The 25,087-nt window shown below is 43.4% G+C and overlaps 1 protein-coding gene across 7 annotated transcripts in view; it reads left to right on the top strand.

Moving 5' to 3' along the window:
• The window catches only part of RNF152 (ring finger protein 152), an 87,642-nt gene that overhangs the window by 22,777 nt on the left and 39,778 nt on the right, over positions 1-25,087 (top strand). For 2 of the 7 annotated variants that reach the window (XM_078348251.1, XM_078348252.1), the window contains exon 3: positions 21,672-21,850. The exons of the other annotated variants lie outside the window; for them this stretch is intronic. The gene's annotated coding sequence lies outside the window, so the exon portion shown is untranslated. The remainder of the gene's footprint in view (positions 1-21,671; positions 21,851-25,087) is intronic. 7 annotated transcript variants of the gene reach the window in all.

The raw sequence follows: 25,087 nt of genomic DNA, 5'->3' as shown, positions 1-25,087 counted from the left end.
TAAAAGTATAGAGCACCTTTCCCAGCCCTTAGTTCTGCCATGTAAGATACTTGCTCCTGCTTTGCCTTCCAGCACGTTTGTAAGTTTCCTGAGACCTCCCCGGAGCCTAGCAGATGCCAGCATCATGCTTCCTGTACAGGTTGTGGAACCATGAGCTAATTAAACCTCTTTTCTTTATAAATTACCCGGTCTCAAGTACTTCTTTATAGCAATGTGAGAACTGACCCATACACTGCCTTAATATAGGATCCTTTCTTGGAGCCTCCCTCATAAGAGGTTTTAGTTTTTGCCATGAAGGTGCCTAGCTGTCAGAGGCTTACCACCTTCCAAGTAAATTATTCTTGTTTTATAGTTGGAAAACCTGAGACTAAAAGAGGTAACTTGATAGGGGTTCTGCAGCTCTGAGGTGGGCCATGAGTTGTCCATGCCAGAACAAGCCAGACTGTTCACATTCCAAAGCCCAACCTTACCTTCTGAAGGCTCGGCATCAGGATACCATGAACCACTGCCATACAATCCCACGCCCTGCAGAGTAACTACGGTTTTACCATTAGAGATTCATTTCTTAATGATGTGGTGAAAACTATGAATTTTGCTCATTTGGTAGGCTGAGGACAATAGCCCTTCTCTTTATAATCAACCTGAGTAAATTACTCATCCTTGCAGAACCTCTGTGTTCTGGTTTAAGATGAGACCAGCAGGCCGGGCGCGGTGGCTCACACCTGTAATCCCAGCACTTTGGGAGGCTGAGGCGAGTGGATCATGAGGTCAAGAGATCGAGGTCATCCTGGTCAACACGGTGAAACCCCGTCTCTACTGAAAATACAAAAATTAGCCGGGCATGGTGGCGTGTGCCTGTAATCCCAGCTACTTGGGAGGCTGAGGCAGGAGAATTGCTTGAACCCATGAGGCAGAGGTTGCAGTGAGCTGAGATCGAGCCATTGCACTCCAGCCTGGGTAAAAGTGAAACTCCGTCTCAAAAAAAAAAAAAAAAAAAGATGAGACCAACAATACCTATCTTGAGAGGTTGCAGAGATGAATCCTGGTAACTGATGTGCTGGAGCACTTGAAGGTATCTGGTGCTGTTTTAAGTACTGAATATATGTGTTACCTGATTCTCAGAACAGTAGTCTAAGGTAGGAATCCAGGGGTGGGCCCAGAGGAATGAAATGATGTGTCTGAGTCCAGAAGCTGGTAGGTGTATAATTCAGTGTAAATCATTTCCCTTCTGGTTTTGAGGGGAATCAGGGGCTGGGGGGATAGTTCACTGTCCTTGAGTCCTATGCTGAATTGTAACACACACACTTCTGAGAGGTTGTAGTAGCCAGTTATTTGAATTGAAGCCTAAGGTGAAAGCCTCTATCAGCAAACACAGATGCTTCTAGTAAATCCTAATAGCCCCTCTGGGAAGCAGGTGCAGGGCTTTGGGGTGCCATCTTCAGGATGGGGCAGGGGATGTCTGATGGAGGGAATGTGAAAAAGAATAAGGTGGTGCATTATCTAGACAGCTGGGCTTAACTGACTTGGGGCTAGAATCATGGGCGCGTTGTGGAGCAGGTGGGTTAGGAGGCAGGTGGACATTGGAGGTTGAGGAGGAGTCAGGGGCATAAAGAGAAAGAGGGATGCTCAGTTTCCCCAGGATTGCTTTTCCTGGACTGGAGCTGGCTCCTTATGTGAGATTCACTTCGTTCCTTCTTGAGCCCAAAGAAGTGAGGTCCATAAACCATGTTAGGAAAATAGGACCTCGATGCTTTTTCTTTCTTGGTTAATCTGGAAAGAACTCCCCTTCTCCCTGCATCCTAAAAATGGAGAGAAGGAATGCGCTGATGGAAAACCTACAGGGGGTGGGTTTCAGAGTTCATGCTTGGCCAAGAGCCAAACAACATAGCAGGCTTTGGAGCCACAGAGTTGGCAGAGATTTGAAGTCTTCTCTTGAGGGACAACAAACTAAGGGGTAAAGTGAGGCATGGTCTCTCCCCTTTCTTCTTGGGGTGGAAGAAAACCAGAGCAGGGGAGAGCCCAGAGTAAAAAAAAATGCCATATGGGAGATGAGGACAGGAAATGCATCAGACATGAAGATTTACGTGCTTGTGTGTTTTTACAGTAATCCATCCCCGCCTCAAAGGCTGGGATCAAGAGAGCCTGTTTCTCTTTGGAGTGCAGAGGCCACATCACAGCTGCAATGGGATTTGGCTACGGAAGGTTTCCTGCTGCGCTTCCCACACCCCTGACTCCAATGCAGCTTTTTTATAATCCTAAAAGCAGGGTATTCATGGTAAATGTGGGCGCAGGAAAGTAATATTTCCATATTTTCAAATTACTTCTTTCCAAGAGAGCTTGAGGTTTGGAAGAAATGGAAATACTTTTTTTTTTTTTTTTTTTAACGGTATAACAAATTATATGGTGACTTGCCTGTCTTTTCCTTCATGGTTGGAAATTAGAGCCAACAAGCCCAAGGTAAAAGCCTCTATCAAGAAAATACAAATGATTCTAGCAAATCTTAGTGATACTGTTTCTCTTGTGGTTTCCTGTCCAAAGTACATCTGCTTATAAGCTTTCTCATTTTGTCTTTGCATAATTGTTGTACCAAGTTCATGGATGCAAGAAAGCTGAGGAAGTTGGTGGTTAAGTGGTTTGTCTGAGTTTATGAAGATGATAAGCTCCCAGGTGTGTGCATGTGTGTGCGCATGTGTGCGTGTGCATGTATGTGTGTGCATGTGTGTGGGCATGCATGTGTGTGCGTGCATATGTGCGTGTGCACACTCAATTGCATGGGTTTTCCTTTCCGTTCATTTACTGGACATTCATTTCCTTTGCAGTTCTTTGTAAAACCCGTACTTACTCTAATGATCCGTGGTGTCATCCAGCACCCTGCGGGATCAGCTGAGTTCTTGATGCCAAACTTTGCAGCATCCTTTGCTGAAGGTGTGAGTGTAAAGTAACCCTAAATGAATGGAAATAACACAGAAGTCTGTGTTCCCTTAAGTGGGTCTCTGGGTGTTCACTTTAGTACTGTCTGTGGTGAGCTGACAGGGCATTCCACATTGAGTTCTTTCCAGGAGCAGAATCTCTTGTCAGGTGTAGGAGACAATATCTCCATGGCCACATTTATTTGGAAGCAGGGGTTGTTTTTATGTATCCTGAAAGATGAATCTTGAGACCAGTTTTCTTTGAACATTAAAGTTACTTGGAAGTAGACTGGAAGAAGGCCCCTGACAACTTTTGACCCCACCTGGTGATTTTGTGGAGTTAGCAGTTAAAATTTGAGAATAGATATTTCCTATTTCTTTGGATTTTATTAATTATGGTTTTGTAAGCAGTGAAATGGTTAAGAGCTTTCCTTTAGCTTATCCTAAAGAGACGTGGTGAACTTAGGAAATTTTATACAACAAATGAGATTACCTCCGAGATGTTAGAATATTCTCAAAATCTTTTCTGAGAAACTCAAATGCTTATGAAAAACTTGTGTTCTTACAAATGGTGAATGCTTTTTAGCTACCCTAGTCATGAAAGTGGGAACTCTAAGAACCTCAAGTATAGGCAATTTATCGTCCATCCGATTTAAGTCATGTATGAAGATGTGTGGCTGCCGCTGGTCTTGTCACACTGTTGCCTTTGTAACGCCTGCTCCTGACTTGACTGCACCCTTCCCTGCTCTGTCTTTCCACCACGTAACTACAAGGCACACTACGGACTGATGCTTTTCATTCATTCACTTTGAAGTTCCTTCTGAAACCTGTACTACTACTACTTTTTTTTTTTTTGAGATGGAGTCACGCTTTTGTTGCCCAGGCTGGAGTGCAGTGGCACAATCTTGGCTCACTCCAGCCTCTGACTCCCAGGTTCATGTGATTCTCCTGCCTCAGCCTCCTGAGTAGCTGGGATTACAGGTGCCTGCCACCACACCTGGCTAATTTTTGTATTTTTAGTAGAGACGGGGTTTCACCATGTTGGCCAGGCTTGTCTCCAACTCCTGACCTCAGGTGATCCACCCACCTTGGCCTCCCAAAGACTGAGATTACAGTTGTTAGCCACCACGCCCAGCCTAATTATTCTAATGATCCTGGTGGCTTCCCTGTCCCCTACAGGATCAGCTGAGGGGCTGTGCTGGGTTTACCTCTGTCCTATAGTCTCTGAATTGACACTGAACAGTGTAGCTGCTCTTGAGATGTTAAATAAACTGGAAGGAAAAGATAAATATATTGGGACATATTTTTAACATGCTTTTAAACATCCCCGAAATGTAACACAGATATGTGCTGTAAGCCTACAGCAACACCTGAAGGCCAGCCTCTATGTTGGGTAGCTTGTTCTGAATGCCTGTGCTGGCTATGAGGAAAATGACTTGGGAGAGGAGCCCGGAAAAGCCCAGCTGCACACATTACCATGAATCTCCTCGGACAGCTTTGTAAGTGAGGAGCTGGGGTATCTGGATTGCCCCTAGGAGGCTCGTTAAGTTCTAAGAAGGTGAGCAAAATTGATTTAATATATTGTTTGTGTTAGCTAGCATATTCGTTTAAGGTTAAATTTACATAATAGTAGAGTTGTATTTTTATGTGTGTTTTGTGTATTTTTGTAGTACAGTGGGGGTTCCTTATAGAATTAGTGTTCACTGGACATTCGTGGCCATTTTATAGGATTTAGGAGCAGTATTTTACATTTTAAATGATTACTATGAATTCAGTTGTTATTTTTCTATTTCCTGCCACATTGCTGGTAATATGTGGGTTTATCTGATGCTGAGTTTATGGTCAGAAATGTAGCCCAGGATGGTGAGGCTGGTGGTGTGGAGAGTTTAGCCTGGTTTACATTTGGGACACCCTGGGTTGGGGGCTGCTGGGACGGTTTTATTGATAGCGGATGCTCTCCTTCTTTAAAATGAAAATAATAATAATAATAATTAAGAACACCAAATCTCTTTCAAATATCTCTTTTCTCCTGTTCTCCCTCCTCCCAGGAAACAACTATAAAAGCCAGACTGAGCTGAAGATTCAGTTTGTTTTTTTGTTTTTTTTTTTGAGATGGAGTCTCACTCTGTCACCCAGGCTGAAGTGCAATGGCGCGACCTCCACTCACTGCAACCTCTGCCTCCTGGGTTTAAGCAATTTTTCAGCCTCAGCCTCCCGAGCAGCTGGGACTACAGATGTGTGCCCCCATACCCAATTAATTTTTTGTCTCTTTAGTAGAGACGGTGTCTCACCACATTGGCCAGGCTGGTCTTGAACTCCTGACCTCAAGTGATCTACCCACCTTGGCCTCCTGAAGTGCTGGGATTGCAGGTGTGAGCCACCACATGTGGCCCCCAATCTTTTTGTATTTGTCATTGTGGATAACTCTTAAGTTCCTAACTCTTGCTGATTTAAAATCTGCCACAGGCTTTCTTCCTAAACCCTTCAGCTGGCGAGCATCTAGGCGCTCTCCCCTCACTTGATTGCAGTGTTTGATGAGAAAAAAAGAATTCCTGATGTGCAGAGCATTTAAAAAGCCCACATAGGCCCCTTCCCATCTCTCCACTCCTGGTCATAAGGGACCTCACAGTCATTCTAGGACAAGCCCCTAAGTCTGTTTTTTTTGTGTGTGTTGTTTTGCTATTTAAAGTTTCACTGATTTGCCTTAATGCATTCCTTGGTGCTGAAGGTATGGGCCATCTTGCCATGTGCTGCTAAGTGGTGGGGACAGAGGGGAGCTAGGGGAAAGCAAGAGCTACTGCTTTAAGAAGGTCATGTCCCCGTGTCACTGCCAATGTTGGAAGGAAGTAGTGAATTGTCGATGAAGGGATGAACGTGGCACTGTAGAAGCACACAGCAGGGAGAGAAGGCACAGAGCAGAAGCATGGGGAACACCATGTGCAAGTAATTGACTGAGATAGGAGGGCAGGTGGAGGATATGGGTTGGATGAAGCCAGAAACATAGCCAAGTCACCAAAGGACGTGCAGACCCTCCTGGGGTGTGTGGCCTCACTCTTGGTCCTAAGGAGCCATGGGATGGCATGATCAGGTGGCTCAAAATATGGAAAAATGGGCTGAGAGTGTGGTGTGAATCTTGGCCTCTCAGGTCCTCACTCTGTAACTTGGGGGAGTTTATGAACATCTGTGCTGCCAGCTCCTGGTCTGTAATAAGAAGACATTGAGGGTGACCTCCTCAAGTTGTCTTGAGGATAAAGGAGTCCCATGTATAAGGCACCATGTGGAGAGTAGCCATCCATGGGGCTGCCTGGACCCCACTTGCTATCTAGAAGCAGTAGGTCAGGTAATTGGCATTGGGGAGAGATGGGAGGCAGAGCAACCTAGTTTGGTGGGCTTTGTGATGATCTGGGCAGTGGTGACCAATGAGGGTGGGGCCCTGTGTCACTCTGGCCTCCAAATTCCCTTGGAGGTGGGAGTCTGTGGCCAGGAATATTCCTGCCTGTTCCTCCACCAAGTCATAAGAGTAAACCCAGGCAGTGGTAGGAGCAGAACTGAGAAATTTTAGGAGGCAGAATAACTGAGGCTTGCCGAAATTTAGGAAGCCTTATATCATCTGTTGGACAACCTGTTGTCTAGTGCCCTACCATTCTAACAGGGAGACATGTAATTGACAGTCAGCCAACTAGTCTTCCTTGCAAATTAATAGAAAATAGGCATTAAAAAAAAGGTTTTAAACAGGTTTTGTGTAGGTGTTTTTGGGGATTGGGACAGGTGTCATGGGAATATTTGCCTTCGACTTAAAATGAGTTTCCTTAGAAGTCCATTGGGCTCAATGTGTAAACCCTAATGTTCAGAAAATTCTTTTCTGCGGTATGAAGTATTAGTCCATGCTAAAGCTCTTTGTGGCAACAGAGACTCTAAGAACCAAATTCTGCAACGGAATGGAAGCTGCTAGCAGGGGATTATCTAGTACTGGGGTTTAGGCGTTTTGCAAAACAATTCAGCAAAGTCTATAAAGGCAATGGGGGACAAATAACATTGCTTTTTTTGTGCTGCCAACCAGGTTTGTCACATGGATTAGTAATTCAGATAGCAACAGCCATGAATCACTGCTTAGAGTTTAGCATTTAATTCGATCCTGGAAGCAATTTCCTTTCAAATTCTCGAGCTGTAGTTATCATTAATGAGTTAAACATTATGAAACCAGAGAACTACTGATTCATTCTGAAACAAGTAGACATTTAAATCTGAAGAAGAAACCTTAAATTTTTTCAGTGGTGTTTAATATTTTCAGGCTGACAAAATGTGGCATGGCATTTTGTAGATGTGGTTTTCCCAGAATTATTATCGATGGGTATCGGAGTAGATGTGCCAGACAATTTGGTTGCAGGTTTTAGGGATGTGATATTGTGATATAATAAGATATGTTTGCTTTTCATCCTCTGTTATCTGGTGCTGAGCTGCTAAAACCCTGGCAATTTCCTGAGTGATAAAGGTTAGAGGACTGTTTTTTGTTTTTCATCATAAACTCCTTTTTTCTCTTTTTTTTGAGCCAGAATTTTGCTCTTGTTGCCCAAGCTGGAGTGCAATGGTGTGATCTTGGCTCACTGCAACCTCTGCCTCCTGGGTGCAAGCAATTCACCTGCCTCAGCCTCCTGAGTATCTGGGATTACAGGCATGTGCCACTACACTCAGCTGATTTTTGTATTTTTAGTAAAAACAGGGTTTCACTATGTTAGACATGCTGGTCTTGAACTCCTGACCTCAGGTGATCTGCCCACCTTTGCCTCCCAAAGTGCTGGGATAACAGGTGTGAGCTACCATGCCTGGCCATAAACTCCTTTCCACCATACCTTAGATTATGCTAATGAGGTGACTTGGTGGACTCTTAGCTGGCTTCAGAGTGCGAGCTGGTTGCCAGAGGAACCAACCCTGTGATTAGAGGGTTGTGACTTTCTGCTTCACCCCAGACTTCCTGGTAGGGAAGAAGGGCTGAAGATGGAGTTAATCGCCAGCAACCAATGATTTATTTGACTATGTCTACACAATGGAGCCTCCATCCAACCCCTAAGTGACAGGGTTCTGGTCGGTGAACGCTTGGAGGAGCTGGGAGGGTGACACCTCCCAAGAGGTCATGGAAGCTCTGTGCGCCCAACCTTGCCCTGTGTGTTTCTTCCCTTTGGCTGATCTGAGTCATATCCTTTATCATAAACCAGTAATAGTCATAAGCTGTTCCTGAGTTCTGTAGCCATTCTCATAACTTAGCAAACCCGAGACTGGGTTGTGGACACCTGATTGGGGTCTGGAGAGTTGGAGACTTGGTTGCTGAGGTGGAAGAAACCCACGTGTTTGATGTCAGAAGTGTTTTATGGGTAGAAACAGATTGTGGCTGTAAGGGGCAGGAAAGATGAAGTCAGGTTCTCTTATGGACCAATGACTGGGTGTTTTTCAGAAAGAGAAAGATGAAAATATGTGGAAAAGGCAGCTGATTAGAGCGGGAGCTCACCACCCAAGTTCCTTGTCATCAGTGCTGTTCAGCTTAACCCTTTCAGTCCTGTCCTTGCCTTGGACACTGGCTACTCTGCCCTGGCTCTGCCTTCGTTACTCTTGTCAGGTGTTGCTTTGGGTAAAAGATCTGTCCGGTCATCAGATGTCCTCAGACACTAGTGTGTAATGCCCCCGCCTCTTCAGCTCTCTTCAAAGCCTAGCATCAGGAAAATGCACTTGGTACAGCATGCTAGTTAAGGACAAGCCATACGGCTGGCTACCCAGGATATCTTGGAGATTTGGAAGCACAGAATGAGACGGAATGTAAAGGCTGAAGCGTTGACCTTTCCAGCCTGGAAAATGTGCTTAGGTTTTTCCCCTCAAGATATTAAATACTGCCATGTAAAAAGTCAGCAGGAGAATCTTAGGATTGTGTCTACAGTGATGTTACGTGAACAACTGAAAAAAGTCAAGAGACTGCTTTTCAAGAGCAGATGTTTTATGGCCAAAACATTTGGTTTGTTTTGGACATGGATGCTTCCAGAACCTTCGGTCACCCTGTCTTTAAAATTTTTTTAAGATAATATTTTTGGCTGTGTGTAGGGAAAACTCTACCTGTGTATTTTTGTTCTCACACCACGACAATTGTCAACACACAAGTAGAGACACCAGGTGAATGTCCTCTAATTCAGTTCCAGCACTGTCTACCCAGGGATAATGTCAGATCTCACTGGTTGAGGGCTCAGTCCCCAAGACTTACCCGCACACCAGTCATAAGTCTGGACCTCCACAGAACTTCTGACCAACCGGCTTCAAGTTGAAGTCCCCATAACCCCCACTTTGGCTTCGATTAATTTGCTGGATTGGCTCACAGAACTCTGTGAAACCCTTGCTTATGTTTACTGGTTTGTTGTACAAGATGTTGCAAAGGATATGGGTGAAGAGACACATGGGGCAGGGGATGGGGAAAGGGTGTGGAGCTTCCATGCCCTCCCTGGGTGCCACCCTCTGGGAACCTCTGCGTGGTCAGCTGTCTGGAGGCTCCTTGAACCCTGTCCACTGGGTTTTTATGGAAGCTTTATGACAGCAGCATTCCATCTTCCAGGGCATGAAGGGGGACACTCTCATGGAAGGGTCTTAAGACCCTCAATCAGAAAAACAATAGTGTTCTGCCCTGGGACAGGTGAAAGGGAGGTAGAAGAAGGTGAGAGGCCTGTCCCTGAGGCCTGACACGCCCAACATTATAACCAAAGACTGTGACAAGGGATATGGGAGTCATGAGCCAGGAACCATGGAGGAAAACCAATCCATATCCTAACACCACAGGCCAAACGGTTTTTTACCCTCCTCTCCCACGTTTTTAAAAGCCTCTTGCTCTTGCTTTACCTCTTGCTCTTGCTTTGTCAGCTGAAGTTCTTTTCAGGACGGTCATCTCCTCTCTGGGCGGTCTCTGATCCCATCGATTCTTAGTTTCCTTGTGTGTGAAATGGAAATGAATTTTTTTCTTCCTTTGCTGCCACACGCATTGTTTGAAGATTAAATGAGATGATGGACATGAAAATACTGCATCTAGTGCCTTTTAGTCAGCATATGAGGCAGAGAGGAGATGAGGGTCAGGATGGAGGAGGCAGGGCTTTGGATTAATATGTAAATAGGGAGAAAAAAGCCTCAGTTCCTACCTTTTCCCATTTATGGTCCTTCCCCAACTTGAGACCTGAATTAGCGAGAATGTCCAGCTTCTTCTGGGAAGGAAAGTTCTTCTAAGAGCCTCAAGGAGTTGTATTCGTTTTTCCAATTTAACCAAGCCACTTCTGTGAAAGGTGTTCCTTAGTGCTATAGTCCAGATGTTTGACGCCTCCAAATCTCATGTTGAAATTTAATGCTCAATGTTGGAGGTGGGGGCCTAACAGGAAGTGTTTAGGTCATAGAAGATCCCTTGTGAGTAGATAAACATTCTGTGTATTGGTGAGTGGGTTTTCACTCTATTATTTTCCACGAGGGCTGGTCGTTACAAAGAGCCTGTCTCTCTCGCCATGTGATCTCTGCACATGTCAGCTTTCCTTTGCCCACTGCCATAAGTGGAAGCAGCTTGAGGCCCTCACCAAATGCCCAGTCTTGAACCTTCTGGCCAGTGGAACTGTGAGCTACATAAGCCTGTTTTCTTTATAAATTACCTATCTAGCAGCATTAAATGGACTAAGACACTGAGTGTAATATGTACAGTTATGCCTCACTCGATGATGGGAATATACTTTTAGAAATGCATCTTTGGGTGATTTTGTTGTGTGAACATGATAGAGTGAGTACACATACTCCAACCAAGGTGAAGTATCCTAGTACACATGTACTAGGATATACAGTATAGTACACATGTAAGCTATACAGTATAGTACACATGTACTAGGATATGCAGTATAGTACACATGTACTAGGATATACAGTATAGTACACATTAAGCTATACAGTATAGTACACATGTATGAGGATATACAGTATAGTACACATGTAAGCTATACAGTATAGTACACATGTACTAGGATATACAGTATAGTACACATTAAACTATACAGTATAGTACACATATACGAGGATATACAGTATAGTACACATGTAAGCTATACAGTATAGTACACATGTACTAGGATATACAGTATAGTACACATGTACACTATACAGTATGGTACACATGTACTAGGATATACAGTATAGTACACATGTAAGCTATACAGTATAGTACACATGTACTAGGATATACAGTATAGTACACATGTACTAGGATATACAGTATAGTACACATGTAAGCTATACAGTATAGTACACATGTACTAGGATATACAGTATAATACACATGTACTAGGATATACAGTATAATACACATGTACTAGGATATACAGTATAGTACACATGTACTAGGATATACAGTATAGTACACATGTAAGCTATACAGTATAGTACACATGTACTAGGATATACAGTATAATACACATGTACTAGGATATACAGTATAGTACACATGTACTAGGATATACAGTATAGTACACATGTACGCTATACAGTATGGTACACATGTACTAGGATATACAGTATAGTACACATGTAAGCTATACAGTATAGTACACATGTACTAGGATATACAGTATAATACACATGTACTAGGATATACAGTATAATACACATGTACTAGGATATACAGTATAGTACACATGTACTAGGATATACAGTATAGTACACATGTACGCTATACAGTATGGTACACATGTACCAGGATATACAGTATAGTACACATGTATGCTATACAGTATAGTACACATGTACTAGGATATACAGTATAATACACTTGTACTAGGATATACAGTATAATACACATGTACTAGGATATACAGTATAGTACACATGTACTAGGATATACAGTATAGTACACATGTACGCTATACAGTATGGTACACATGTACTAGGATATACAGTATAGTACACATGTATGCTATACAGTGTGGTACACATGTACTAGGATATACAGTATAGTACACATGTACTAGGATATACAGTATAGTACACATGTACTAGGATATACAGTATAGTACACATGTATGCTATACAGTATAGTACACATGTACTAGGATATACAGTATAGTACACATGTACTAGGATATACAGTATAGTACACATGTACTAGGATATACAGTATAGTACACATGTATGCTATACAGTATAGTACACATGTACTAGGATATACAGTATAGTACACATGTACTAGGATATACAGTATAGTACCCATGTACTAGGATATACAGTATAATACACATGTAAGCTATACAGTATAGTACACATGTACTAGGATATACAGTATAGTACCCATGTACTAGGATATATAGTATAGTACACATGTACTAGGATATACAGTATAGTACACATGTACTAGGATATACAGTATAGTACACATTAAGCTATACAGTATAGTACACATGTACTAGGATATACAGTATAGTACACATGTACGCTATAAAGTATGGTACACATGTACGCTATACAGTATAGCCGTTGCTCCCAGGCTGCAAACCTGTACAGCATATTATGATACTGAACACTGCAAAAGCAACTGTAACATGCATAGTATTTGTTTATCTAAACATGGAAGAGACACAATAAAAATGTGGCATAAAAGATTCAAAAGGTCCACCTGGGTGGGCCATTCACCATGAATGGAGCTCGCGGGACTGGAAGTTGCTCTGAGTGTCGGGAAGTGCGTGGTGAGTGGGTGTGAAGGCGCGGACATTCCTGTGCGCCGCTGTAGACTTCATACACACAGTACCCTTAGACGACACTAAATGTATACAAAATATTTTTCTGCAATAATAAATGAATCTTAGCTTACTGTGACTTTCTAACCTTATAAACTTCTAAATTTTGCTTAACGTTTTGACTCTTTTGTAATAACATTTATCTTAAATCACAAACATTGTACGATGGTACCAAAATATTTTTCTTTATGTCCTTCTTCTACAAGCTTTTTTCTATTTGTAAAATTAATTTTTTCCTTTTCCTTTTTAAAGTTTTTTGGTTAAAATCTAAAATGCAAATACATTAGCCTAGGTTTACACAGGGTCAGGATTGTCAATATTACTGCCTTCCGCCTCCACATCTTGTCCCATGGGAGGGTGTTCAGGGCAATAAGGCGCATGGAGCTGTTACTTCCCATAACAGCAGGGCCTTCTTCTGGATACCTCCTGAACCACTTGCTGGGGGCATTTTACAGTTAAATAAAAAAAATGGGTAGGAGTATACTCTAAAATAACGATAAAATATAGTACGTAGTATAGTAAATGCAGCAAAATAGTCATTTATTATCACTATCAAGTATTCTGTACTGTATGTATAGTTTATTATCACTATCATGTATTCTGTATGGTACGTAATGTTTATTATCATTATCAAGTATTCTGTACTGTGCCTAATTGTATGTACTCAACTTTTCTGCAGTCGGCTGCAGGGTAGGTTTGTTTACACCAGCCTCACCATCAACATGTGAGTAATGCATTACAGTGCAGCAGTGCTGTGACGGCCATATCACCAGGCAATAGGAATTTTCCAGCTCCATTATAATCTTATGGCATCAACAGCTTCTACGTGGTCTGTTATTGACTGAAATGTTATGTAGTGCGTGACTGTGTTTTCTCTTTGCTGTTTGGTGCTACTTCTAAATTGGGATGGTTCTATGATTCCTCAGTTGTTTGGTTTCCTCCTAAATGAGTTTTCTAGGGCTGCCTTAACAAAGTAGGTGGCTTCAAACAACAGAAACTGTCACAGCTCTGGAGGCTGGAAGTCCACAGATACGGTGTCAGCAGGCCCATGCGCTTCTGAGACCCATGGGACAACCCTTCCTTGCTTCCCCAGCTTCTTGCGCTGTTGGCAGTCCTTGGCATTCCTGGCTTTCGGCTCCTGTCATCACATGGCTGTCTCTCCTCGTGTGTCTTTGCTGTGTTAAAGGACACTAGTCATGTTGGATTAAGGGCTCACCCTACTCCAGCATGACCTCATCTTAACTAGTGACATCTGCAGTGACCCAATTTCCAAATAAGGCTACATTCTGAGATACTGGGATTCAGGATTTCTTTTTTTTCTTTTTCTTTTTGGAGACAGACTCTCAGTCGTCCAGGCTGGACTGCAGTAGTATAATCTTGGCTCACTACAACCTCTGCTTCCTGGGTTCAAGCCATTCTCCTACCTCAGCTTCTTGAGTAGCTGGGATTACAGGTACATGCCACCATGCCAGGCTAATTTTTGTATTTTCAGTAGAGATGAGATTTCACCATGCTGGCCAGGCTGATCTCGAACTGCTGATCTCAAGTGATCTGTCCACTTTGTCCTCTCAAAGTGCTGGGATTGCAGGCATGAGCCACTACGCCTGGCCTAGGGGTCAGGATTTCAACATATCTCTTTGGGAGACACAACTCAATCCATTTCCCCACCCCCCATAGGTGGGTGATGCCCCTTCACTCTGTAGCTTCAAGTCCCTTTTCCGTGGGCAGCGTCTGCTGGTCAGCATGGGAATGCAGCTCCTCGACTCTCCAGAACTCTTCGCCTTGTAATTATGCCTCTGACACAGGGGTGGGGAGCCCCGGGAACAGTGTGTAAAAGTGACGTGGTGTTTCTGAAGCACCCCGAGTTTGAATTTGCGCCGCAACAGCCCTCTCATGCTCTGTTGCCTATTTCACTTCAGTCAACTAAACCTGAAACTGATGGGCTTTGATGGTACCAGTGGGAAGGACAAAAGTCCTTACAGTTTTATTTTTGAAACAATTGGTTTGATTAGAAGTACTGGGGTGGGAATTTGAGCAAGTGCATACTCGTTCCAGTCTGCAAGGTGGAACAAGTGCACAGTGGCTTCTGCATGGTAGTGATGACTTGTAGGAAGCCACCAGCCCTCATTTATAATACAGGGTCACGGCTGAGGGACATCAGATGGGCCCGTGTGGGTTAGAAATGGCCTTCTTCGGTGAAGGTTGCAGCCAGCTGACATTGCACCATTGCACTCTAGCCTGGGCGACAGAGCGAGACCCTGTCTCAAAAATAAATAAATAAATAAATAAAAAAGGCAAGTGTCTTCTTCACCTTCCTGTAATTGGATATTGACATAACTCGGTGCATAAGAAACACGGAGTTTCCCCAAATATTATTTATACAGTAAGAACAAAGCTGGCGACCCCGAGTTTAGTTTTTGTTTTGTCTCAGGCTTACTAACTAAACTTAAGCACATTTCCTATTTAAATAGGATCTCCGTTTTTGTGAAAATAGCGAAATTTGCTGCATCACGATGTCTGCAAGGCAATTAATAGGTTGCTGAATGCAAACTGCTGGCAGACCTCAAGTAAATAGCCAGGGGTGATGATGAGGATGGCCACTCTCCAGCTTTGTCTCCACAGAATACAGAAGTTTTAGGCTGGGACACAGGATTTCAGTAAGAACAAGGCCAGACCTAGGGATGAGTACTGCGGACTGGCTTGGTGGGAGCCCTGAGTGGAAATAGACCACCAGGTGAAGTGGAGGGGCTGCGGTGGAGTTGGGGGCCCGGGGCATTCTTCAGGGTGATGGGTTAGGATATGAAGTCTAGGGAGAAGGTATTGGGGAAATATTTCTAGAGGTGGCTGGATCTCAGGGGCAGATTCCTCATCCTAGGGTATATGGTTGCAGGGAGGTAGGTCTAGAGGACTTGTGGGAGGGAGGGACTGGCAGGAATCTAACAAGTGTCAGATTCAAAAAACTGAGGAGCCAAGAAAGCACTCAATGTCAAAGAGCCCTGGGCAGGAGGTCATAGGGGAGCCCATAGTCAGTGGGACCTGCGTGGAGTCCCAGAGGGTTATATCAAACTATCTAAATGTCTCTCCTAAGGTTAAGGGTGGTCCTGGAAATTGGGGTAAAGGGTTTGTATGTAACTACAGCGGGAGATTTCAGAAAGACAGGCAGTTGTCTTTTTCAGCCCCTGCTGGGGTGGCTCTGCTTCGTTTATTTTAATAAATTATAGCAGAGGAGACCCAAACAGAAAGCTAAACCCATCCCCCCTACCTCAGATTGACTAGGGTTGTCTTTTGCTCCTGCTGTTGTTGTTTTAGTTGTCTGATTATTTATATAATCACAAGGCAAATGTGTGATTTTGGAAAATACTCTTGAATGTAGCTGTTTATACACTTTCATGACAAATTTACTTTAAATGACTATTGATTAACAGGACTGAGGCTGAAAGGTGTTTTGTGGTGGGATATTATCTGAAACTAGATGAATAAAGGCCCACAGTGGTGGTGTTTCATTTTAATTATTTTTATTTTTATTTTTATCACTGGCGAGTCCTTGGAGGACATGGAACTTGTTGTCAGAACACGGCTGTTAAATGGAAGGTGTGGTCATTTAAAAGAACTAACGTAGGTTTGAAGAAAAATTACAGCAGTAACAACAGACTGGGGAACATTCTCTTGCCGGTCGCTGCTTGAAGAGAAAAAGCCATTTTATTGGTTTTTGAAAGTTTGCTTCATTTTACTAGGATTCAAACTAGACTATTCAGAGGCCCTAAAGGTTCTAAAGCAATTCCCAGGCAAAATATCTGACAGCTTTTAGTATAAAAATTATTTCAGTTTCACCACGAAAATAAGAATCACGTGGACACAGTGCGTGGTTCTGGGAGCAGGCATGGAAGATCTGGGCTTTTGACACGAATTGACTTTGGCCAAGTCATTTAATTTCCTTAAGTCTCAGTTTTCTCATCTGCAAAATAGAAAAGGATCTGCACTTTCTCCCTGTTACAGTGTTTGGGGTATTGGAGACAGCGCTTGAAACCTGACATATGATGCAAATGAGAACAGGAATTATCAGCAGGAAGCAAAAAGAGAGATTCTCTGTCTTTTATGCCTGTCCCCTGCCTCAATTTTAATTATATTCACTCTAGAGTTTTGATTGAATAATGCTGGTTTCTCCTTGTTTTACTACTTAATTAATTTAAAATGTTGCCCTGAGTAATAGCTCTGGATCTAAATGAGCGCTGTTAGAAGAGGAGGAACTGTGTGTACGGATGCTTGTAAATAATGCTTAGGTGACACTATTGTGATAATTATGGCTTTTTGAAGATGAGCTTTATAGCTAGTCCTCAATTTTCCTGTCGATTTTTTCCTGGGCTCTCTCACTTCAGTGAGCACATTTGTTACATGGAGCTGGTTGTTCGGGGAACTGAATCCCAGGAGACGTCAGCAGCTCTGTGACTCCACTTTTCATTTTCTGTGGCTAACGTCGCAGACCCTCAAAAGTACAAAAGATTGGTCTACCACCCCTCTCCCTACTTCTTACCTCTAGTAAGGATGTGGAGTGAGTAAGGACAGCAGAAAGAAGGGGTAGAAAATCTCCTAAACACTCCAGTTTTCAACTCCCAGGAATAGCCACCCCTGGATCTGAGTGACCCTGAAGGTGATGCTGGATCCTTGGTGGCTGGGAGGGTCCTAGCTATGATCCTTTATGTGGGATTCACATCTCAAGACTGTCTTTACCCCTTCCATCCCTTCTGTGCCTGTGCTCTGGGGCCCTGTGTGCTAGAACGGCCTGAAAGAATAGGCTCTGTGGCAGTTGAGCCCCCAACAGGCATCTTTGAAATGAACATCTTTGACCCCCAGGCTTTGTCGTGTCCCCAGGTGAGGAACTCATTATGTATTTCCCCCTGTCATTTTCCAGTTTATGTGCGTTTTCCAGCATTTAGTTTTTTCAAGAGTCTTAGACATTGGCTTCCTTGTCATCACTTTACTCACCAACTCAATTAGAATCTCATTTTAGATAGAAATCAGCCAGTGAATATTGTTAATGGATCTTTTGGAAGCTTTTAGAGTCAGAATTGGAAAAGACCTTGGAAGGTCATCTATCCAGCCCTCTCCCCTTACACATGAGAACCCTAACACCCAGAGAAATCGTATGACTAGGCTAGTGAGTTAGTGTCAGAATCAGGACTAGAACCAGGGTCCTTAAAATAACTAATTTTTGGGAAACACGGAGTGGTCATATTAAAGTATGTGGAGTAGTGAATACTTAGCAGGCGTACTCTCTTTCCGTTTACTCAGTTTATTTTTGAGGCCATTGTCACGGGATCCTTGGGGAGTTGCTTTGCCAGCTGGAAACCTCTGTGGCCAACAGCACCTTCTGCCTGAGCATTGCTCTAGTCTGCTGGGCTCGTTCTGCCTACTTGGCCTGGCAAGCTGCGCTCAGTTCATGCTATCAGCCCAGCTCCCACACCTGTCAAACGTGAGCCAGGAATGGAGGGATGAGGTTATGTGGCGAACGACTGTGAGGTCCAGCCATTGCGCACAGCCAGGCACACCAGCTGCTGAGGTGGGGCAGGCAGCTCCAGACACTGGCACAGGTGCTGGCTCCATGCGAGGCTGTAGCTGGACCAGATGTACTGTACATGGCTTCCATTGCAGACCCACATTTGGATGAGGGGAATGTGGTGGCACTCAGTAGGTTGGAGACTCTGAGAACTGCAGGGCCCCAAAGAGGATGTCACAGCCCTGGGTTGGGGAGCCCCTAAGTCTGGGCTATGGAGCGCCCAGCCCCAGCCACACCTCCCTGGCTATAGCTGGCATCCCTGCAGTGATTGTTCCAGACAGGCTGTTTCTACCATCACTATGATATCAGCAAAATAATAAATTACATGAACCAGACTCTCCTAATTTTATTAAACATTTATGGTTGACTCTTGGTAAACCAGAATTCTCTTACAATGCCAGCCTTATTGAGAAGCTTTACAAAATGAATTGTTTTCCTTTTCTGAACTACTGACCACAGTTAACTCTTTTTCTTAGAGATCAGGTAATCTTGCTGCCCTTCAAATCATTCCTCACATTGGTTATAATTGTGGAAGATGATAGCTTCAGAGCACGCGTTTGGCATGAACACAAGCCAGCAGCTCCCTCTCCCACCACCATTAGCTTACCTAAAATATAATATTTAGGTTGTTTGAATTCTTCCACGTGACCTTTAAAGGCCTCATTGCTGGTATTTGATAGTATTTGAGACAGTCTGTGAGTTACCTGTGGTTCAGGAAAATCATGTATCTTGCTGCTGTTACACCGGTTGCATCTTGACGTGGCATTGATTTTCCCCCCGCCATTTTCACGTCAGGCTGAACACAGACACAGGCAAAATATAAGCTTGGCAGTGAGCTTTGCCTGGCTTGTTTGCTTTCTCTCATTGTTAAAGTGGCCATGATTCAGCACTGGGTTCTTTTCTCACTGATGTGCTAGTGAAAGGAGAGAGAGAGGAAATTCCAAGTTACCCATGACAGTATGAACATCATAGTAGAGCATCTTCCATGTTGAAAATTTTAATCACTACCTCCCAATTACCCCAGCTAAAATAATGCCCCATTCAAAAGACGACTAACCGAGGCTCCAAATACCACCTCCCAGCCCACTTTAATTCCCTCAGTTGAGAAAAAGGAAGAGAGAAAGAAACTACAGAAAATCATTTCAAGGATGATTTCCTGTGCAATTTTGAATAGATTGTGTTGAACATGGAATACACCGGTGTTACCTTTGGTGCATTTCCTTCAAGGCTGTTGCTGTGTGTATGTCTTAGCAAGTTCAGATTATTTTGCACTCTTGAAACTGAGAGCTTGCTTTTTTTCACCCATGTACTTTCTTACATGACCAGTCTCTCAGATGGCTGAGGCATCGTAGTCTATATAATGAATTCCTGCCTTGGTAGGCTTGCTGGTTCCCTCGGACCTTGGGGAAAGGCTCGGTTGGTTTCCATTTGGTATGCATTGGCTGAGAAACAGAGATAACTCAGGGAAAGTGAAAACACTTCTCGTTAACAGTATAGTGGAAGCTTGGGAGAGAAAAAAATATTGGAAACATCACCTTATCACAGGGAGGCAATAAACAGTGGCAGAAAGAAAATGGAGCTTGGAGTGGTAAGATTAGGTATCAGCTTGGCCCATTTCCAGGTGTGGATCTGAGCAAGTCATGCAACGTGGAGCCTGAGTTTTCTCAGTTGGTGGGCAGGGGGGGATGGGCACAGCAGGGGGGCATTGTTTGCCTTGCTCTGTGGTGAATAATGGACCCCAGAGATGTCCTTGTCCTCATCCTTGGAACCTGAGACCTCATCCTTGGAACCTCATCCTTGGAACTTGTGAATATGTTACCTCACATGGCAAAAGGGACTGCAAGGAAGTGATTAGGTTAAGGCTCTTGAAATGGTGAGTTTATCCTGAAATATCTAGGTGAGCCCAATGTAATCACAGGGGCGTTTATGAAAAAGAGGTAGAAGAGTCAGAGTTAGTAGTAGGAGATAGAATGACAGAAGAGTAAGGCGAGGAAAGGGCCTGTGAGCTAGGGAATGCAGGCAGCCACTGGAAGCTAAAAAAAGGCAAGGAACTGGCCTGGTACAGTGGCTTGTGCCTGTAATCCCAGCAACTTGGGAGGCCAAGGTGGGCGGATCACCTGAAGTCAGGGGTTCAAGACCAGCCCAGCCAACATGGTGAAACCTCATCTCTACTAAAAATACAAACAATTAGTTGGGGTAATTGGGAGGCTGAGGCAGGAGAATTGCTTGAACCCAGGAGGCAGAGGTTGGGATGAGCCAAGATCATGCCATTGCCCTCCAGCCTGGGCAACAAGAGCAAAACTCTGTTTCAAAAACAAAACAAAAACCTCACAAGGAACCAGATTCTCCCTTTAGATCCTCCAGATGGAACCAGCTTTGCCAACACCTTCAGCATGAGGAGATCAATTCAGACATCTGGGCTCCAGACCTGTAAGACAATCAATTCATGTTGCTTTAAGCTGTTAAGTTTGTAGTAATTTGTTACAGTGGCAATAATAAACTAATAAACTTGTCTATCCCACTATCTTGTAGTGGTTAAATGTGACATTGTATCTTATATAGTTTTACATTTCAAAGTGCTACATAGATGTTACCACTTTTTAAATGGATCTTTTTATATTCATGTGGATTTCCAGGTTGTGATTAGAATATGTCAGGAAGACCAGGAGAACAATAATAAGAGCTTCTTAATTAGGCAGTGAACAGATTGTGTCTGAAAATATTAAACCCAAGTTACTGAATACTTCTTCATTGTGAAATTATTCATGGCTATTAGTACCCATGAGGTACTTTTTAGGGGAGCAGGCAGGTGTGTGCCTTACTTTCTGTACCTGTGGATCTCAACGTTGGATGCTCAGTAGAGTCACCTGGAGAGCTTTTAAAAGTCCCGATGTCCGGGCAGCACCCCCAGGACAATTGAATCAGAACCTCAGGAAGTCAAATCACAGCAATGGAATTTTTAAAATCTCTCCAGGTGATGGAAGTGTGCACCTGAGGTTGAGACTCACTGCAGAGGTATTGTGTCTGCTGAATAAGGTTATAAATCAGTTTATCTTTGAAGACTTACAATCCAGGTGTTCTTTTGAGTTTTGGGGGAAGTGGGTGGTCTGTTGAGGATTCTGTCTTATACCTTTCAATCATATACATAGATCAGTGTATGAGCGATGGTGTAATTTTGGCAGGAAATACAGAAGTATTTGTTACCCAGCACTCATGAGCATGATCTGCACACAGATTGGTATGTCCTGGTGGCAAACACATTTTCAATCAGCCAACATTTTTCTCCTTTCGTTGCCCAGAGGATTTTTAAAAAGCAGTAGGGAGGGGAGAAAAGGAAGATGTCTAGGTTTTTTCCTCAAATGGTTGAGTCCTTTGAGACTTGAGAAATACTGTTTTTACTTCTGTCTTATGTCCTTATGTTTCCAGTTTGGAGGAGAAATAATCATATTGGAATGTCTTCCTTTGGAGCCACTGTTTCTAGAAGCCATAGTCTTTGAAAATTGCCATTGCTGCTGGTTTCATTGTATTCCTGGGTGTTTTGAGAGAAGATGTGCCCCCGGCTGGCCCTGAGCTGCCTATCACTGAGACTTCCCTGGCCTTTCACAGTAGGTAACATCATCTGCCTTCTGTATGTCACAGGGAGGATATTATAGATAAAATTGTTTTAATAAGCCACAAGGTGCTGTGCAGATGTCATTGTTATATTTTCAATGAGACTTCTAGGTCAAGGTTGGAAAGATGATAGAAAGCCTGTAGAATAAGTTTATTATACTCATGTACTGCTGTATAAGAACAGATGGGGTTGTTAATTTCTAGTATCCTATGGTATTGACCAAGTAGAGGCACTGGCTCTAGTGCCATGTAACTTCTTACTGGTTATTTAAGCAAATGAATTTAATTTTGTTAACTACAAATGTAAATGGAAACTTTAATGCTTGCCTTTTAAAAAGTTGCCCTGGGTGAATTTGGGTGTCCAGACAGTCTGGATTATATTGTCTCAGTTTAAATCTTGGCTCTGAAACTTCCTGTCTAGAGGATACTCAGGTAGTTACTCAACTTATATGTGCCTCCATTTCCTCATCTGTGGAAGATGGACAAATAAGATACCCTCCCAAAGGCCTGTGGTAAGGATGAGATAAGGCACAGAGAAAACTGGGCGCAGTTCCTGAGTGTCTCACTGTAGCCTCACCCTTGAAGCTAGGGCAGCTCAGGAGCTTGGGTGTGTGTTTCCTCCTCTTTTCCTTCCTCCCTCCTCTCTTCAATAACCATTTGTTGGCCACCTGCTACTGGTAGGGATACGGTGTAGATGCAGTGTTTATGCAAAGTGAAAACCCTTGTGAAGGACTTCAGTGATTTAAAGTTTGATTTAAAATATTGACACCAAGTAGTGAGGGAGGGAGGGAGGGATGGGGTGAGTACAACCTTTCTGATTCTGATGGGTCAGAAAGGCAAGACTTCAGATGGTTTATTTGCACTAACCAGGGTCGTTCATAAGATTTTTTAAAAATTATTGTGAATATCAGCAGATGGTCTCGAGGACCAAGCAGAGAAAGGTCGCTGGCTGATGCACCTGGTGGTACCCTGGGGAGTGGCCATGATTCTCTGATTTCATTGGCTAAACAGTCAATTACGCATCAAAGTAAACATGATGATTGGGCATTTCCATGTGCCCAGAGCTGCACTAGCCATTCAGGGGTGCATACTGTCTGCCTGGATGGAGCTTCTTGAGTACCTACCTGCACACCTCACAGCCTAAGGGTGAGGTGCTCAGGGTGAGGATGCAAGGTAGGAGGTGAGTAAGCTTTCACCAGTTCCCTGAGCTCAAAGAAGCAATTTAGATAAACCATAGTGTTGTCTATGTTTTAAGCTCCCTGTTTCTAGGGTAGCATACACATACAGGTTTGCTTTGTTGTCCTGAATTTATATCTTTTTCATAGCAAATGATCCAAACCTAAATCCTCCTTTTCCCAAGATTCCCTTAGTAAAAATTTCTTGTGCTCTAATTAAGTACATGGAGCTTGAGTCTGCCCCTCAGTAACTGGAAATTTATCAGTGATTAGAACCGCTAACCAAGTTTTGTGGTGATCATAATAGCGATGTGTATTTTTAACTCTGCTTTTCAAGAGTAGAAAAGAATTATTTTAAGGGTATAGAATAATTCTAGCAAATGTTCAAAGAAATTTTGTTCTGTCACCAATTTCACTCAAAAACCACATATGGAAAATGAGAGGATTGTAATAATGGTAATGACAACATTCTGCTTTCAAGGAGTTATTCTGTGCCAGATGATATGTCAAGGGCTTTGCACACATTTCTCATTTTATCAGCCAGACACCGTAAGAGGCTGTGCTTTCTTAGTGTTCACATTTTACAGACAAGGGGCATTGAGGAATAACAAGGTTAGATAACTAGCCCACGTTCAAACAGCTTGTCAGTGGGAAGTCTTCCATTTGATTCCAGACTCACATGTGCTTTCAACACTACTATATTATTGCCTTGGGTAGAATTCATTGTCAGGTGGCTGAGAGAGAAGAAGCTCTAAAAGAGACAGGAAGAAAATATTGGCTAATTCACCCCAATACGTCCCTGCCGGGTTTGGATGAAGAAAAATCCTATTTAGACATCTTAGAGATGGGAACTAAGCACTGAGAAAGAGAACTGCCTCAGGTCACACAGTACTTGATAGAACTTACTCCAGAAGCTGGGTGCTCCTCAAACTCATTTGATGACGTCAGGACATGGTGGCTCCAACCTGTACTCCTAACAGTTTGGGAGGCTGAGGCGGGAGGATTGTTTGAGGACAGGAGTTCGAGATCAGCCTGGGCAACACAGTGAGACCCCTTCTCTTAAAAAAACTCAAGCCAAACCAAAACAACAACAACAACAAATCTCATTCAATGAGGATTCACGACATACAATTGCATGCTTTTAAACTAATTGATCGAGGAGAGATCCATTTTGTTTTGGATAATCTAAGACCATAGTTTTAAGAATTTTCCATTTGGGTCAGATTTTAAAATTTCTTTCTGCATGTTTTGGAACACTGCACAGGCTTTGGCATCGGCTCAGTGTCCACTGTCTGCAGGTTACTTCAGCCCGCGTTGTGTGGCTGTTGGGAGGAAGAGGTGCTAATGACACCTAACGCTTTGTAGCTATTTGTTGTAATTGCTCAGGGATTGCTCGCTTGTGACACTTTTGATACAATTTTAGAAAAGGCAGCCAAGTTCTCAAAAGTAATTATGGGTCCAGGGAAATCCCTCAGGATTAAGTTCAAAGTAGCAAAAATGTAGATTTTCTAAAAAGAAAATTTTCTGGCCATGCCCACATAGTAATTGGGTCTCGATTTTTATGTGTTAAATACTGGAGACCATTTGCCCCAGACAAGGGATTCAGATTATGAGCTGGTAACCATCCCCCCACCCCCTAGGGCCTGATTCTCCACCTATCTCCCCTCAGTGGAGTGAGAGAGAGGAGTCAGGCAGCCATAGCAGGTTGACACAGACTTTGCTCCTATATCCCAGGGGATTCGCAGCTGACAATGACGGGAAAGTAAGGAATGCCAGAAGGCCCTCTCCAGGCTCCCCGTCCCTGCTCTTCCCTGGGCTGGTGCAGAATCCAGGATCTCTATGGGCTATTAGGTTGTGCTGGAGATCTGCATCCCTCTGGATCATTCTTCACTCTTTTGAGACCTCAGTGGGCTGTGTCCTGGCTCCCTTGCCCTCCAGTTTCATGTTGGGTCACGCCTCTGGCAGGAGACAGAAGGACAAGAGGGAGAATTCTGGGTATTTCCCTGCTCCCTGCCTGAGCCCCATGTCCCCATCTGCACATCAGCTCCTGCCAGG

Source organism: Callithrix jacchus, chromosome 13 (assembly GCF_049354715.1).
Source record: "Callithrix jacchus isolate 240 chromosome 13, calJac240_pri, whole genome shotgun sequence".
NCBI lineage: Eukaryota > Metazoa > Chordata > Mammalia > Primates > Cebidae > Callithrix > Callithrix jacchus.
This window is presented reverse-complemented; position numbering and strand designations above follow the sequence as displayed.